Here is a 16,222-nt window from a genome sequence, read left to right on the forward strand (position 1 = left end):
TGAAAAATCTGTCCGACCCAACACCGATGAACAGGCTCCCCAGATAACATCTGGATTCATGGCATGATGGACACGATACTATAAATTATATGTTTATGGAATACAAAAAGGAAGCAGTGCATTAGGAGCACAAACGTTCCATCCCGATAGCTGCGTACAAGTGAGTGATACACATACATTCGTATACTATAATACAACGTTGCTGAAAATCACACTGCGGGCACGCCACGAGTTAACCTCTCAAGTCGCCCAGTGCACTGTGGGAGCTGAAGGCGTAAGCACACTACCGAATGGCTGCCTATTGTGAAGTAACGGTCCGGGGGAGGCTCGTTTTCTGTCGTCACAGAAGGACGCCCTTGACGACGCTTTGTGAGAGTTTTAAAGTTCAGACTTCTACATCCTAACATGTCCACGGCTTGCGGGGCTCGAGACAGCGGTGTGCCCGCGGGTGTCTTCAGCATATCTCTGCGTTGTTAGCCAGTTGTTGGAACAGCCGTGAGAAGAACGGTAAAGTAACGGGTGTGCGGTGTCCACATCTGGCTTTCAGCCCGCAAGGTTTCCTGTCGCGGCGCTCAGTCTCCACCTGCAGGTTACGCGAGGTACTGAGCGCCTCGAAGAAGAAGCTGGCTGTGTGTCTGCCTGTCACACCACTGACAGGGGTTACAGACTCTACTGTGCTGACGTTGCCTCTTGATCAGTCCACGAGTACTGAAGAATACGAGATCTTAATCTGCCTGCAGAAAGCAGTCCGGGAATACAAGCCAGCGTTCCTTAAACGCCCACCCGCAGCCCGAATCTTGACGTAAGCATCTGCTCTGAAAAGTGCTTTGGAAAAGTTGTTTATGATTTTCGTTCTAGTCCAGACTTAGATATTTATAATGCATAAAGAACACATTCTCCAGAGTAATCTGCTTCCTACACGCGTGGCACTGCAGCGCGCATCTGTTTACGTAAAGTGTGTTTGTTTCTACTGGACGCAACAGTGTGTTTTGTCTCTCTGCACCTGAATTTCAACCACGTCTAACAATTTCTTCCACTGGTGTTTGGTGACACAAACAGGACAGGGACTTCCGTTATCTCTTGGTCCCCTGTACCACAATAGAAAACTACACGGCAGCATACGGGCAAATGAATGTAAGGAAAATATGTAGAATCTGCCAAACTTACACTCGAGCATCTGTTTAATTTGCATTGCTTTGCCCGTGGGAGTTTTCTAGAGGGCGTGGCTTGTTTCCAGATTTTGGTATGCAGATGTGGTACTGGGTGCTTCCTCGCACCATCCGTTTGCTGTCGCTTTTCTATTCAGCCAATGTTCAGTCCTCGGTTTCTTTCAGGGATTTCACAGTTGCCTTGTGACAAGGGTATTTAAATGTATCTAAAGTTATGCTAGGCTGTGTAATGTTTTGTTATCTTTATGTTGTGGAGATCTGTATAGCGCCGGCTCGATTCAAGCTACGTAGCTTCCTAGCTAGGTTGGTTCGCGCTTTAAAAATACCACTACGTGGATACGTTACGTACATATATTCTGCCCGTTTCTAGCCTCTTACGATTCAAGGAAATATCGTATATTTGGGGTCTGTCAGCAAAGGGGCTGCTTGTTGACAGCAGTGGAGGGGACGGAGGCACCTGTTGCTTTTGTTGACGAGCTCGGAATTCTGGCCAACAAGTGCACGTGCAGTATAATAACACAAATATTAGTCCTTCCATGTGAGCCCTTGAGGGGGCGGGACTGAAGAAAATGTGAAGTTGGCCTTCACGCATAGAATACCTTTGGGATGGCATGGTGACGGAGAAAGCACCTGTATATATGCCTGAGGCCTTTTTTTGTTGTATGTTGTGTTGCTAATTACAGTGTTAGGGATGTACCATTTGTGTCCGGTGACAACAGCAGCTAAGAGGACATCGTTTCTCACAGCCGTCCTTTTTTGGTGTATTCCCCCCTCAGGTGGAGTGGAGTGGAGGTCCGGGTGGCTGCTGGCGGCATGTGTGAACTGTGGGCGCTGTGTAGACGGCCTCAAGTAAAAATTGAGCCTCTAAGTCCGAAGTTTGTGAGGCAATGTTGGTGTTTGATAATCTAGTTACAGCTGTAAGATGACCACACTCCTTGCAGTGGTATTATTGAACCAATCAAGCAGTTGTGCAATTCATTTGCCAGTGTTAAACTTCAGTAACTATCAGGAGTGGTTGTGGCTTTCCAACATCTTGCAGGAGGAGTTGAGTATTTGGAAAGCGAAATTAAGTTGGTGCTTTTCCAATCCAATCCAACAAACTTTATTTCGGTCAGCGTGGAGCATAAAAGTACATACACAGAAAACTAGGAGGCATAAAACCATGTACTGTAAAACATCACACCCATTAATAAATTAACAGAGTTAGAGTGCATCGCAGGGATCACAGAATGGTGGAACCGGTCAGTACAAATCAACAGCCCACCCTCATCCAGATACCATCTATGTTTCCCCATATGCAGAAGCCACATGGTACATTAACAACTGTACATGCAATTTGCCGAGTAAAAACTAATTTCATCTGAGGACTTGATGTTAAAACTTTAAAAGGAATAAAAAGGATTTGGATAAAATAGTTTAAAAATACAGACATTATATACTTTAAAACCGCAGCAGAAAATGTAGGATCATCCTGCGCGGGTGCCACATCGAGATACAGCAAAAACAATGGGCATAAAAGTGTCGTACTTCAGGACTCTAAATGCCTCCTCACAGTGGACAAACCCTAAGTTCCTGCACAATTGGATAAGCCAGCGCTTTCTCGCTGATTTATAGCCATGGCAAAAGAAAAAGACGTGAAGCTCTGACTCTTCCTCACAGTTGCAGGCAGGACACCTTAGGGATGTAGGTTTTGACCATTTGTTAGAGAAGGCAAAAAGCGGTTAAGTCCCAAATCTAAACTGAACATACAATTTCCTTGTCAGGGTTGGTTGGATGTCATCCAGAAAATGCTCTAATGTATACTCATCTTTGAGTTTCAAGAATTGGGCTGTCAAATGTCCTATTGCTGAACTCCCCTGGATATCTGCAAGTTTGTGCATCCAATAAGACCTTACCAATTCTGGACGTGAGATTACAGGGCATGATTCCTCTGGATTGCTCCATAAACTTGGTTTCCCCAGTCTGCAACATTCATCTTTTACATGTGCAAACCAGGGTATTTTACCTACTCCCGGAAGACTCAGTAACTCCTTTAATTCTGACCAATAAACGGCCAGTTCTGGGGTCACCCAAAGTCTGTGCCAAAAAGTTAGGGGTATAAGGCCAATCTCTGCCCCAATTGGTCTGATTCCTAGGTCCAGCCTTAGGGGGATGAGGAGGGCAGCAGGGGGGAGGCCCAGCAACTGCCTCATAAAACTGTTCTCTATTTTACTCAAACTACCAGAACAGCAGTGACCCCATAATTCAGCCCCATACATTGTTGCACCCCATGCATGCACTTTGTAAATCTGCGTTATTGGCCCAGCTAGCTTGTATGAGGAGTTTCTATGCAGTTTTGTAATTCCCCCCACAGTCTGGGCCAACTTGAGACTTGCTTTGGCCATCTGCAGCCCCCAGTCCAGATTTTCTGTCAAGGTAATCAAATACCAACACCCTTTCAAGAATAGTACCGTCTAGACAAGGGTTAGGTCGTGATGTGTTGGCTGGGTTGAAGGTCATGAATTTAGTCTTCTTCGTGTTAATTTCCAGCCCCCTTGTTTTTGCAGAACATATCAAAGCCATCAAGAACCCTCTGAATACCCATAGGTGACTTTGACAGCAAGAGGGTGTCATCCGCAAACATCATTGCTGGTACCTTTCTACGTGCTATCTTCGGGGCATCGTTATCCATTACCTCAATGAGTTGGGCGACCAATGAAGTTACCTTCATGCAATCTCTTAAGCAGGCTCAGGAAGTAGAGGGGATCCCCAGATCTCTAAGTACACCCCATAATTTGGATCTGGGCACCAAATCAAAGGCCGTCTTCAGATCCACAAATATTAAATAGAGACTGCCACCCTCTATTGTCACTGTTTTCCAATATAGAAGTTGGAGTCTGTATATTTGGTCGATGGTGGAAATGTTTTTTCTGAATCCGGCTTGATATGGGCTCAGAATTTCATGCCCTTCCATCCGAACCTGGAGGCGATCAAGTAGTACCCGTGCAAACAGCTTCTGGGTAACATCAATCAAACTGATCAGCCTATAGTTTGCAGGTAAGAGGGGTGAGCCCTTTTTAAAAACAGGTACCATTTCTGCCCCAGCCCAGGTTTCAGGCATCGCCATACCTTTCATTATAACGTTAAATAGAACCCATAAATAGGGTCCCCAGATTTTTGGTTCTACCCGAAAGAGATCCCCCGGTAACTTATCCAATCCCGGGTCCTTTGCCAAAGGGAAGCTTGCTTATTGCATTTAAAACTTCAGTCAAAGTAATCACAGGGACCTCTTCATGAGCGGGTCCCAGAGAAGTTATGGAAGTTCCCTCGATTTGGCCAGCTGCCTCCTTAGTGGTATATAAAGCCTGGAAATGAGTCTTCCATACATCTGCTGCTATGTTTTTTTTGGATAGGGTGGTTTTTAAAGCATCCCATTTATCATGTTCCCAGTTTTTTTCTGCTTGTTGGATACTTTCTCTATACAACACTCGCATTTTTTTAGTTAGGATCCTATCCTTACCTTTAATGGCCTCTATCAGGGTTCGCTTAGCCTTTTGGCAATTATCATTAAACCAGGATCGTGTGACCCCTTTTTTCGCCCTAGACCACCACCCTCTTTTGTAGCGCTTTGTTCGCCATAAGTTGGCAGGGTATGCTCAGACGTGAGTCCCTTGCTCACTTTGCCACTGGATTCAAGCAAGCCTGGCTGAAGACGGCTGAAATGCCAGAAACCGGTCCTAGGAAGCTTGTTTCCGGTCCAGGGAAGGCATGGCTTGGCAGTTCGGGCTGGACTGTTCCCATGAGGCACAGGGTCAGACTGATTTGCATATGGCCATGTCTGAACTGGGGTGGCAGAGTGAGCTAAAGAACGGTGATGGATCAAACCCGGATCTGTTGACTGGGTGTGAGTGTTTGATTGGTTCTGATGCTCCGTCCATCACCACCCTCTTTTGTACCGCTTTGTTCGCCATAAGTTGGCAGGGTATGCTCAGACGTGAGTCCCTTGCTCACTTTGCCACTGGATTCAAGCAAGCCTGGCTGAAGACGGCTGAAATGCCAGAAACCGGTCCTAGGAAGCTTGTTTCCGGTCCAGGGAAGGCATGGCTTGGCAGTTCGGGCTGGACTGTTCCCATGAGGCACAGGGTCACACTGATTTGCATATGGCCATGTCTGAACTGGGGTGGCAGAGTGGGCTAAAGAACGGTGATGGATCAAACCCGGATCTGTTGACTGGGTGTGAGTGTTTGATTGGTTCTGATGCTCTGTCCATCACCACCCTCTTTTGTACCACTTTGTTCGCCATAAGTTGGCAGGGTATGCTCAGACGTGAGTCCCTTGCTCACTTTGCCACTGGATTCAAGCAAGCCTGGCTGAAGACGGCTGAAATGCCAGAAACCGGTCCTAGGAAGCTTGTTTCCGGTCCAGGGAAGGCATGGCTTGGCAGTTCGGGCTGGACTGTTCCCATGAGGCACAGGGTCAGACTGATTTGCATATGGCCATGTCTGAACTGGGGTGGCAGAGTGGGCTAAAGAACGGTGATGGATCAAACCCGGATCTGTTGACTGAGTGTTTGATTGGTTCTGATGCTCCGTCCATCACCACCCTCTTTTGTACCGCTTTGATCTGGAGTGCCAGCGGGGACCATGCTTTAATCGGTGGAATTTGAGGGTCTGGAATTAACCATGACAGATCCTCCTCACTGGGAGTTGTGTTAGTGGGCTCAACTAAGGGCTCAAATTGGCAATTAAACCCCCCCCCTTTAATTAACCAGACACTTCCGGGTACAGTAGGAATAAAAAGATTTAATTGATCAAAGGTCGGGGATTCATTGCTTAAGCTTACAGGTCGAGAATAAACATTGATAAAAGCTATCTTAAGCTTAGGTGGAAAAGTAAGTACTACACACTGGATATCATTAGATGAAGAGTTCATCTGCTCAACTTTGCAACCCAGATGAGAGCCAAACCAGATGCAAAGGCCCCCAGATGGTCTACCCCTTCCCCCGAGATGACCGGGACAAAAAAGAAGCAAACCCCACTCTTAGGGGACGTTCCATGCCCAGGTTTCCTGAAACATGCATATGTAATATTGGTCCACAAAAAGCCGCCAATCGGGGCAGGAAAGTTCGTTTTTTAGGCCAGCAACGTTCCAGGATAAGACCCTCAACTTATTCCATAAGATACGCTTGTCATGGGTACCCTAAAAAATATAGGTAGCGTGGGGTTGGGTATCCCTCGTTTGGACCGAGGGATAGTTATGTAATACTCTCTTGGGTGCACCTTCCCTCAGTGCTGTTGTATGGAGGAGTGGGGAATAGGGAAGCTGGTGTTATAGGCGACTCTTCCCGCAGCCCTACTACACCATTAATCATCTTTTGTGTTACTATTTCCAGCTCCTTTGATTCTGCCCTTACCCCTAGGCGAGTGGTCTGGCTAGGCTGACCGCAAGTTCACTCCTCTAGTTCTCTTGCAGGGCTCGGGGCTCTAAATCCATGGGCTGGTCCCGTTATCATTGTATGTCAATCAACCTCTTCCAGAAGCCAAAATCTATTTGCTACTGGTATATTAAAAAGCAAGGGTCTGGGGGTGGGTGCCAATGGCCCACAGTTTGAAGTTCCAGCAGCCACCCACCTAGATCTAGGTTATTATGCGGCCTAGGTATGCTGTGGCAGTGAGATAAAAGAAGTCCAATGGAAAGGCCCTAATCCCTGTGGGTGGGACCTGAGGACTGTGTTTCTGATTTTAAATACTACATATAGTCTGGGGATTTTTAAAATTAATAACTACACAGTCCCCTTTGTGTTGTCTTTTGACTGCTTCCCACCCAACCAACTCTGCGGACCGTTAAGATATCCCTGTCCTGTCATAGGGAAACTGTTTGTACCTTGCCAACCAGAACAAACATTTATTCCTGAGGTCCAATTGTGTCATCCTCTGGCCATTTTTGATTTCTGGTACACGTGTTTTTATGATTACATACGGAGATGAAGTTGGGGGTAATTTTATAGTGGGCAGGTGCATTACCTCGGGCCTACCGCCTGAACCCTCCTCACCCCCAGCCCTTCTCTGCTTTCCATAAATCCTTGTGGAGAGGGGTTGTTTTTATTTGTACCCTCGTTCAGATGTACTATGTTGTTGTTCTCAGCCTCATAATTAAGATTCCTAGGTCCATTAGAGGTGATGAAGTCTTGGACCTGCCTTGCACATCGCCTTTCCATGGGAGTCAGGGTGGTTTTACCTAGCTGATGACTATGGTTATTAGCCTGACTGGAACCCGGCGGAATGGAGGGATCTTGGTTCCTCAGCACTCCAGGCCTGTCTATAGATGTCAAACTTGAGGTATCTGCCTGCCAGCTAAAGTCAGCCCCCCTCAGTAAGGCCTGTGTGGTACTTGCACTAGTGTGTTTTTGCCTGCTATCCCCATTGTTGCCAATTTTGCCATGCGATCAACTAGAGGGGCAAGTTCTTCGATTCACAATAGCTCTAAATTGGCTATGTAAGTCCGTTATCAAATTCATCACCCACGATCGATGATCCTTGTCTGCTCTAAGGTTAGCAGCACTTCTTGCAGTTTCGTCGGAATTATCCATGTCCACCACACTAGTTGATGGCCCCATATTAGTTTTCTTTCTTTTGGCTCCCACCCCATTTACTTGCTTGCGCTTCCCATTCTTTGGCACACTGATAATGATTCCCCCCTTCAGAGTTACTGTTTTTTGTACAGCTTCTTGATGTGGGGATGGCAGAGACTCAGCTGCCTTGAGTGTGGAAGCTGGGGTAACAGCTTGTGAAGTTGATGGCTCTAGCACTGGGCGACAGAGATCTGGGGTTAATGACAATTACCTCTCAGTGAGCTCTATTTCTGTGGTTACCACACCTATGGCCCTCTGTAACATCCTATCGATTGAAGTTGGTGGCAGTGAGGAGGAAGGGGTTACTTGGGGTCGGAGTTGTTTAGCGGAGCAGGAGCGCTTTCCCATTATTGAATTTCAGCGGTACCACAGTGTAGTCACCCCACTAGAATCAGCAAACGAGCACTCAAAATCAATCTGGACAAAGTGTGAGCTGTGCTGGCAAGAGACCCCAAAACATATAAGAACACAGTTAGTGAGCGAAAAGGAGAAAGGTTTTCAGTCTATGGGCTCACGATTCTAGCTGGTAGTTGAAATTCTCTAATCTGAACACAGCCCTTCTCAGACCTTACTACATGAGGGCAAGTGATTACAAATTAGTCGGCAAACAAACAAAAAATGTTCTCCAATAGTCCTTGGCCCCCTCCGGTGGGTAGTGGTAGACAGAGAAATTCCCTTTGATCGTATGAGGGCTGCTCATCTGGTTCCTCGACAGAGGCTCTTGCCAGTAACCCACCTTGGTCCCTGCATCAGTTCAACCAGCTAATCCCAAATGGCTACATACAGATCAGCTAAGTACCTTTTGTGGTTACAGATCCAGGGGTAATAGGCATATGGTGACTGCAAAGGAGGGCAAAGAATAAATTATGAAACCACAAAGGTCTTACCCGCAGGTCACCTTTGGAGAGTCGATGCCAAGGGAGTAGCCCTGCCCTGCCTCTTCCTGGCAAGGACCGGCCTGCCCATAGCCCGGGCGCACGGCCTGCCCTGCAGGGGGTGAAGCAGCACTTTTGAGCGTGATGGAAGATCCTCCCCCTCACCTGCGGCAGTGGTGGAAACTCCTGTTGCACCCTGGGACTTGCAGTCCCACCAGAGTGATTAGTGGCCCAGCAGGATTAGGGAGGCAAAGAATGGCAGGAGATGCACCCTGGGACTGGAGTCCCACCAGGGTGTTGCTGCAGTGTGGAGGAGCCCCCAACAATGGCCTGACTGTGCCCGTGCAAAATCAGGGTTGAATACCCTTTCTTTGCTCTGTAAAGTGAATTTCACAGTGCCGGGATGCATGGATTTTTCAACTAACTGTGTACTTATGATTGTGGGAGTTTGCCTGGCCCTTTACCTGCTGCATGTGACTGCCGCCTCTAGAGGCGAGGTTTGAAGGTTGCTTTTGGATGAGTTTACTGCTGTGGTTCTTGATAATGCTCAGGCGTGAGGTTTCTCACAGTGGCCTCGGTGCCGTTTTGTGCTTTCTCTGGCAGAGGAGGGTGCGTGTAAGGGCTTGATGAGTAGGTGGGATTTGCATTGTGGCTCCTTCAGCTGAAGTGGTCCTTCCTACCTGTACACCATCTACAAATGGTGCCCTATTCTTGAATGGAAAAGACACACAAATGATGGATGTAATGCAGAGCAAATCAAATATTCACCCCCAGTCAAGAGATCTGTGTTAAATCCATCGTTCTATTGCTCACCATGCCACCCCAGATTAGACCCAGTGATATGCAAATAAGTCTTGACCCTGTGCCTCATGGGAACAGTCCAGACTGAACTGCCAAGACAGTTTCTCCCTGGACTGGATGCTGCCTGGGAGCGGTTTTGGGGCATCACCCCATATCAGCCAGGCTAGCTTGATTCTAGTGGCACAGTGAGCCTGGGACCCATGTCTGGGCATACCTGGTGCACTTAGGGCAAGAAAGCAAAAGACACAGAGATGATGGATGGAATGCAGGGCAAATCAAACATTCACCTCCAGTCAAGAGACCTGGGTTAAATCTATCATTCTTTTGCTCACCATGCCACCTCAGTTTAGACCCAGCCATACATAAATCAGTCTTGACCCTGTTCTTCATGGGAACAGTCCAGCACGAACTGCCAAGCCAGGTCCTTCCTGGACCGAAAAGAAGCATCCTGGGACCGGTTTCAGGGCATCACCCCTCATTAGCCAGGCTAGCTCGATTCCATTGGCACAGTGAGCCCAAGACCCACATCTGGGCATACCCGGCGCACTTAGGCCTAGAAGGCAAAAGACACACAGATGATGGACGGAATGCAGAGGAATAATGAATGAACATAGGCCTCCACTGCCTTGCTTCCACTAGTATCTGCTAGGGGATGCTTGGAGAGTTTGCTGACAGATGCTGTGTTCTCAGGATCTGTATGGCGCTGTATTGCTATTAGTATAGCTTTGCACCGCTGATGGGTTCTGGTACCTCACTCCCAGCTTTTAAGACCTGTGTTACAGACCGTAGTCTATCAATAACAATCAATACATATTTATATCCAAGTAGAAAACATGTCAGTGGATGTATGTTTGTTCAACTATCATTCGCATTTTAGTCCTTCCACTTAAAGTGGAGACTGCAGGACTTTTCCTCCTCCGGTGCGCAGTGCATTGCTATTGGTGAGGACACCTTTAAGAGGGTAAACAGGCACGTGCGCTGTTCTGCAAGTCACATCTTTGTGAGGGTAAAATGGCATTTTCCAAGTCTTGCCTTACTCATAAATATGATTGGAAGATAATTCAACGGATCTTCCCACAAGGCTTTTATTTATGTATGTATTCATCGTTTTATTCATGTGGTTATTGGTGATTTGTTTGCCACATGCATCGTGTAGATTGCTTTATGGCTGTACGATAAAAATAGAAGTTCTCTAGAATACATATACTGCTTTAAAACAACAGAAAAGTACAGGACATAGCACACAACAAACTCAGATTTGCATTCTCAAAACTTAGATTTTATACTAAATGTGTAATGCAAGGTAACACAATAGATAAAAGTTAGTGCATTGAATGTGGAGTCTTTTAGAGAAAAAAAACTTTACTAGCTTTTAAGTAATTTGCACACTAAAAATTATGAGCAGCAAAGAAAACCTGAAGGTCCTTCTACATTCTGGGCCCTACAACCCACACCAAATGTTACTATAGCTCACTCTTGCTAGGTGCTAGAAAGCACGTCATAACATTAAGTCATTATTATCCTATGGGTTATGCTTTGGGTCACCTCCGGTCTTCTCAGAATCGTTCGGGCCACTTGAAAAATATAGAGGGTAATTTAAGGGATACAGGCAGAAATACTGCTGCCCAGGTTATTTAGCCACCACAGTACCCAAAATATTAAGGAATAAAATATATCACCCCTAAAAATAGCCAGAGGCTTAGAATAATGGGCCGGGTGGGGTAATCAGAAAATCTAAACCAAAGCTGGCAACATGAGGAGCCACTGTAACTGGATCAAGGGTGACCGTGCTCTTGACCAGAGATATCACCACACAGAGAAGGTCAGGGATGAAGCAGGCCCGCCTCTTTCGATGTCTGAAGGTGATGGAGTAGCTCCTTCACCCTGGGCAGCTGCACCGGGGCAACTTCGTGACTTCTGTCCAGTCTCAGTCCTCCCACAAGTCCTTGAAGTCTACTGGGACTGGGCTCTCTTCCTGTCCACCGGGCCACCCCTCCTGCTTGGGTGCCATCCATTTCTTCATGCGGGGAGGTCGAGCAAGCAAGGTGACTCCCCATGCTTTCCCAGACTTAGGCCCAGTCCGACAGTAGAAAGGAAACCACACAAGATTCTGTAATGGTGCTGGTGCATAGGCCTCCTTGGTGTCAAGTTGGAACAGTTAACAAAGTTCTGGTGGGGGAGCCCGTACAAATGCTTCTCTAGCGGCCACAGTGCATGACTTCAGCAACCCACTCTAGATGCTACTTTTGAAAGTTTAAAGATTCCTTGAGTTCTGGAAGAGCATCTTCCTTCTGTTGCTGTCCAAAAATGCTCAATCCCTGCCCTGGTGGGCATCCAGAGTCTAATTTGAGATGGTCCAGACAGAGATGTACATTGTCCTGACTGGAGGACACTGGGACATGGGCACAATAGAAAATAGTGCTGGTAAGGCAAAATTCCGATCACACCAATGCATCTGTACTGGCGTCGATGCCACCCTCCAGGTGCATGTGGTCTTTTGGACAGACCACGAGATGTGTGCTTGCTGGCTGGCATGTACTGAAAGAACAGCACCACTCCTGAACAAAGGAGATCACCATTGTGTACAGGACACACCTGTGGATTCCAGTGGACTCGGCAGTCATAGTTCAGGTCCACCCATAACCCCTGCCCCCACATCCCACCACAACAGGCACCCTGCAAGTCAGAGGCACAATGAAGCACAAGGACCCCAGTAATGAGGCAGAGGACAGATCTTTTACAAGGGAGCTAGTAGGCAGAGCCCAGCTGAGGTAAAGGTAACCAGGGCCTCTATCCCTGTCCAGAAACATTCTGCCACCGCAGCCAGCCTGGGTAGAGAGGGCAGTGCATATTCTCACAAAGAGGATATTCTCTGGATGACCCCTGGCATTAGATCCCAATACAGATGTGGACAAAAACGTAAATAGGCAATTTCCATTAGACTCACATGATTAGTGAGCTCACTGAAGAAAAAAAACATATAACCAATCCACAAATGTCCAAGGGGAGGGCGGTACCACTTTTCAAAGCCAAGCATCAGACATTTGTAACAACATTTCTTAGTTTTCTAGGACTTGCTAAAAAAAGATCAATTTTTAATTTCTTTCCTCATTATGCTTTTTATTAGTTTTCAGCTTCTCACACCTGGTGCAGACTGGGACAGTATGCCCTGTCACAGCTAATGTGCAGCTATGAACTGACGTCTTCAATGGGGGTAGCGCATTAGTGAAGCGCAGACTGGCTGTTTGAAGCAGCTGTTTGTCTTACACTGAACAGGTGGCAACGGGATGTATGACGGAACCCTGCATGCATTTCCCACGCATGCCTATACTCGGCAGTCACTACCCCGACTGCGACGTTAGCACGCGTTCCTTTACCACGTAAGTTGTTACAACAACTTGCCTTATTGCCATGCTGGACTTTGGAATAGTATAAATTACTATTCCAACTCCAGTCAGCATATCAGTAGGGAAGGTATTGGACTAAAGATCCAACACCAGTCCAGCAACTCGTCTCCTAAAGCAAATCGTTAAAATGGCCTGCGTGGTAAAGGAATGCATGGTACTGTCGTAGAGGGGGTAGTGACTGTGTTGTAAAGGCAGGTTGTGGTTCTGCCTGCGTAGAGTAAAGGATGTTTCCCGTGGCAAGGTGGCACACATCTGAAAGGGGGACAGAGATCTCACTGCAAGGTGTATGTACTGAGCGACTGCACCCACCTACAGGGGGATGTGTTTGAGGGGTCCAGGAGATCCTTTTTCCTCCAGCATTTTAATTGGAAATACTGAAGTGCTGGTAATCACTATCAAGCATGCTTCCTTGCTTCGGAGATGTGCTTGAACTCTTCTATTAAATGTATTTGTAGCAGAACTTAGAAGTGCTGGTAGTCTTCCTTTCAAACTAAAGAAGCGCATGTGTGGGGACCTGACAGTACCTGCCCCTTTAATGCACTGTTTTTCCACTTTCAAGTTGCACCCTCTTGGGGGTGCACACAGAGTATGCCACCTCTCTGTAGCACACAATAGGTAGGCCTCCTGAAAACTCTTTGTCTCTGAGCTGGCATCGATAATACACTGTGGGGACAGAGGCAAAGAGTTTCTTCATTTACACGAGGCAACGACCCCCTGCAAATGAGGTAATACCCCTTGAGATCGCACCAGCACACATGGATCACCTGTGCGGTCTGGAACACACGAGGGGCCACTCAAGCATCTGCGGCCCTTTCTGTGATACCAAAGCGTCCTTTTAGCGCAAGAGTCAGGCACACACAGTTGTTGAGTCCTTGGGGCACTTAGTTTAATGCAGCCCCACTTCACTTTAGACCTTAACTTTTGCTTACGAGCCTGTAGGGCCCTGCCTCCACAGCACCTTATATTGAATTTAGTGGAGCGGTTTCACGGCACAGCATTCTGATGCCTTTCAGACAACATTTCCCCGCTTCTTATTCCTGAATCTCCCATGTGTAGTAACTGTGCCTCCCTTAGAAGCTGCTTGCTTAGTGGTTGATAAAAGTTTCTGAGGCAGGGACATCAGAGAGTCGCTGCACCCTACAATGAAACCGTCCAGAAGGCACAACCCAAGCAGGACTTCAGAAAAACATCACACATCTTCTTATCTAACCATATTAAAAGTATACTCTTAATATTTTTAATATCCAGGAGTGAAGAATGTAACCTGCCATCAAAGTGATCTGCCTTTCAAAAATCTAAACTATTATATTTTCATTCCTTGTTTTTAATTCTCCCTTTCAGCTCTGAAGAATGGACCAGTCCATTGCCATACAGGAAACTCTGGCTCCAGGAGAAACATGTTTAATCGTATCCTTTTGCTGTATTAGTTTTAACAATTATTTGTTAAATCCCAGGATTCATCATCACTGTGACATATCCCTCATGGAATCTAACAGGTGTAAGGAGGATGGCACACAAAGGCGTCCTCAAATGCATGTTGCCCATTAGTGGTTAGCGTGCTCAGTGCAAGCTTGAAGTGCTACAAAAAACCCGGGGGCATATTATCAAGCACTGCGTTAAAATTATCGCCGCTTAAGCGGCAGAAAACTGCCGCTAAAGCGGCGATAATGGGCTTGATAATATGCCGCAGAGAATTCCCATAAAAGCCCATGTTGACACCAGAACATGGGCCGATAATTTTAACGTCGTTTCTTGATAATATGCCCCCCCCCCCCAGGTTGTAGACGTAAATCACGATAGAGCCTACTCACCCCTTCATCTATCTGGGGTAGACAATTTGAGTACCATTGACTTGGCTATTAATAACACATCAATTACAATGGGTTTACCCTGCAGCGATTTAGTGCTATGCAAGTTGCAAGTTATCATTCACATAACATTCTCCAGCATCCCAGTCACATAGTGCAAGAGGGTACCAGTTCCACCACTGGGTGGCAACAAGCATCTCTGTGTGCTTGGTAAGTATGGTTTTAGCATTCATAGCTGATTGTATTTGCCTATTGCCAGTTACTGTTTATTTAAATGCTACTACTGAGTTTCAATGAGCCTGACACTGGGGTGGTAGTCATTTCATGACAGTTTATGTTATGTCACCATGTTAATAAGGTGTGTGACGTCTCTACACCAGCCCTCTGCATTCGTAAAATGGCGCCACTGCTTTACTCCCACGTAGAGCAACAAATGAGTTGTTCCAGTGAAGTGGAAGAGATCAGGTACCCGATTTTCTACGCCAGACTTACACTTGCAAACTGCCTTCTTTACAAGTATATGGTCATTTTTGTAATTTAGACATGATGGTTTCACAGTCATTAATGGATTTACTCACAGAAAAATAAGGTGAGGAGTGGGTGTTTGATGGCAGGGATGGCCATTGGAGTTTGTGACCATCCCCACCCTTCCACGTTTCAAGGTATTCACAAGCTCATCTCTGTCCTCTTCCCACCCATTAAAAGGTTGGAGGGTTTCTTCTGTCAAGAAGTGCAACGTCCTAAGTGTGACAGGAGGACCCACACCTGGGTCCTGTGCTCATTGGGCCAAAGCCCCCAGGCTGAACCCCACTGATGCGGCCCAAATAGGCCAAAAGAGGGCCGGGGTAGCTTGTGTTCCTGTAAATACCCTGTGTTTAAAATGTTGGAAAAACATGACTTCTATAAAAAAAACATTACAAAGCCTATAGGTCTGGCTTTAATGGGCCTGCAGCATTAGCACATTGGAGAGAAAGAGAGTGCGAGAGAAAGAGAGGAGGGGCAGCAGGAGCGAACATAGAAGGCTATGTTTGTAAACAAGTTCCTTATGCAGTTCAATAGAAGCACTTGACTGGAGGCGGAGGGATATACCCAAATAGCCAATATCATTAGGTGAGAGAGCAATTATACTAGACTGGGCTGAGATAAGACATTATTAACAAAGTCTCAAGCCAATGGTTGAAAGAGGCTGGGTGAAGAAAGTCAGTGATCGAAAGGGGTGGGTCCAAAGCTCACTTTATGCACATTGTTAGCACCAGGTTGGTTTGACAGCTGTGCTGTTAAAATCCACACCTAACAAGCAATGGAAAAAACAGTTGCTCAGGCACTACCTGCCGGCTTTTTGGCTTTGTCAAAGCTTATATTGTTTTGTCATGGTTTTTGCAAAACTTTATTGTTGGCGAAGCTGCTGGCCCTCGTCAATCTAAGAATTTTTTTTCCTAAAAGCAAAAATATATTTTTGTTCTCTAAATGCACATTTTGCACTGGTTGTCCCTAGCCCGTAAGGGAACTACTTTGTATGGATGTGCTCATTGTGAAAGGGAAGAATGCCATC

At 46.5% G+C, this 16,222-nt stretch overlaps 1 protein-coding gene across 1 annotated transcript in view; it reads left to right on the plus strand.

Moving 5' to 3' along the window:
* The first annotated feature begins 276 nt into the window (after positions 1 to 276).
* The window catches only part of INPP5B (inositol polyphosphate-5-phosphatase B), a 957,269-nt gene continuing 941,323 nt past the window's right edge, over positions 277 to 16,222 (plus strand). Inside the window, exons 1-2 of the mRNA XM_085647875.1 lie at positions 277 to 802; positions 14,204 to 14,269. The gene's annotated coding sequence lies outside the window, so the exon portion shown is untranslated. The remainder of the gene's footprint in view (positions 803 to 14,203; positions 14,270 to 16,222) is intronic.

This window comes from Triturus cristatus, chromosome 3_2, assembly GCF_964204655.1.
Source record: "Triturus cristatus chromosome 3_2, aTriCri1.1, whole genome shotgun sequence".
Lineage (NCBI taxonomy): Eukaryota > Metazoa > Chordata > Amphibia > Caudata > Salamandridae > Triturus > Triturus cristatus.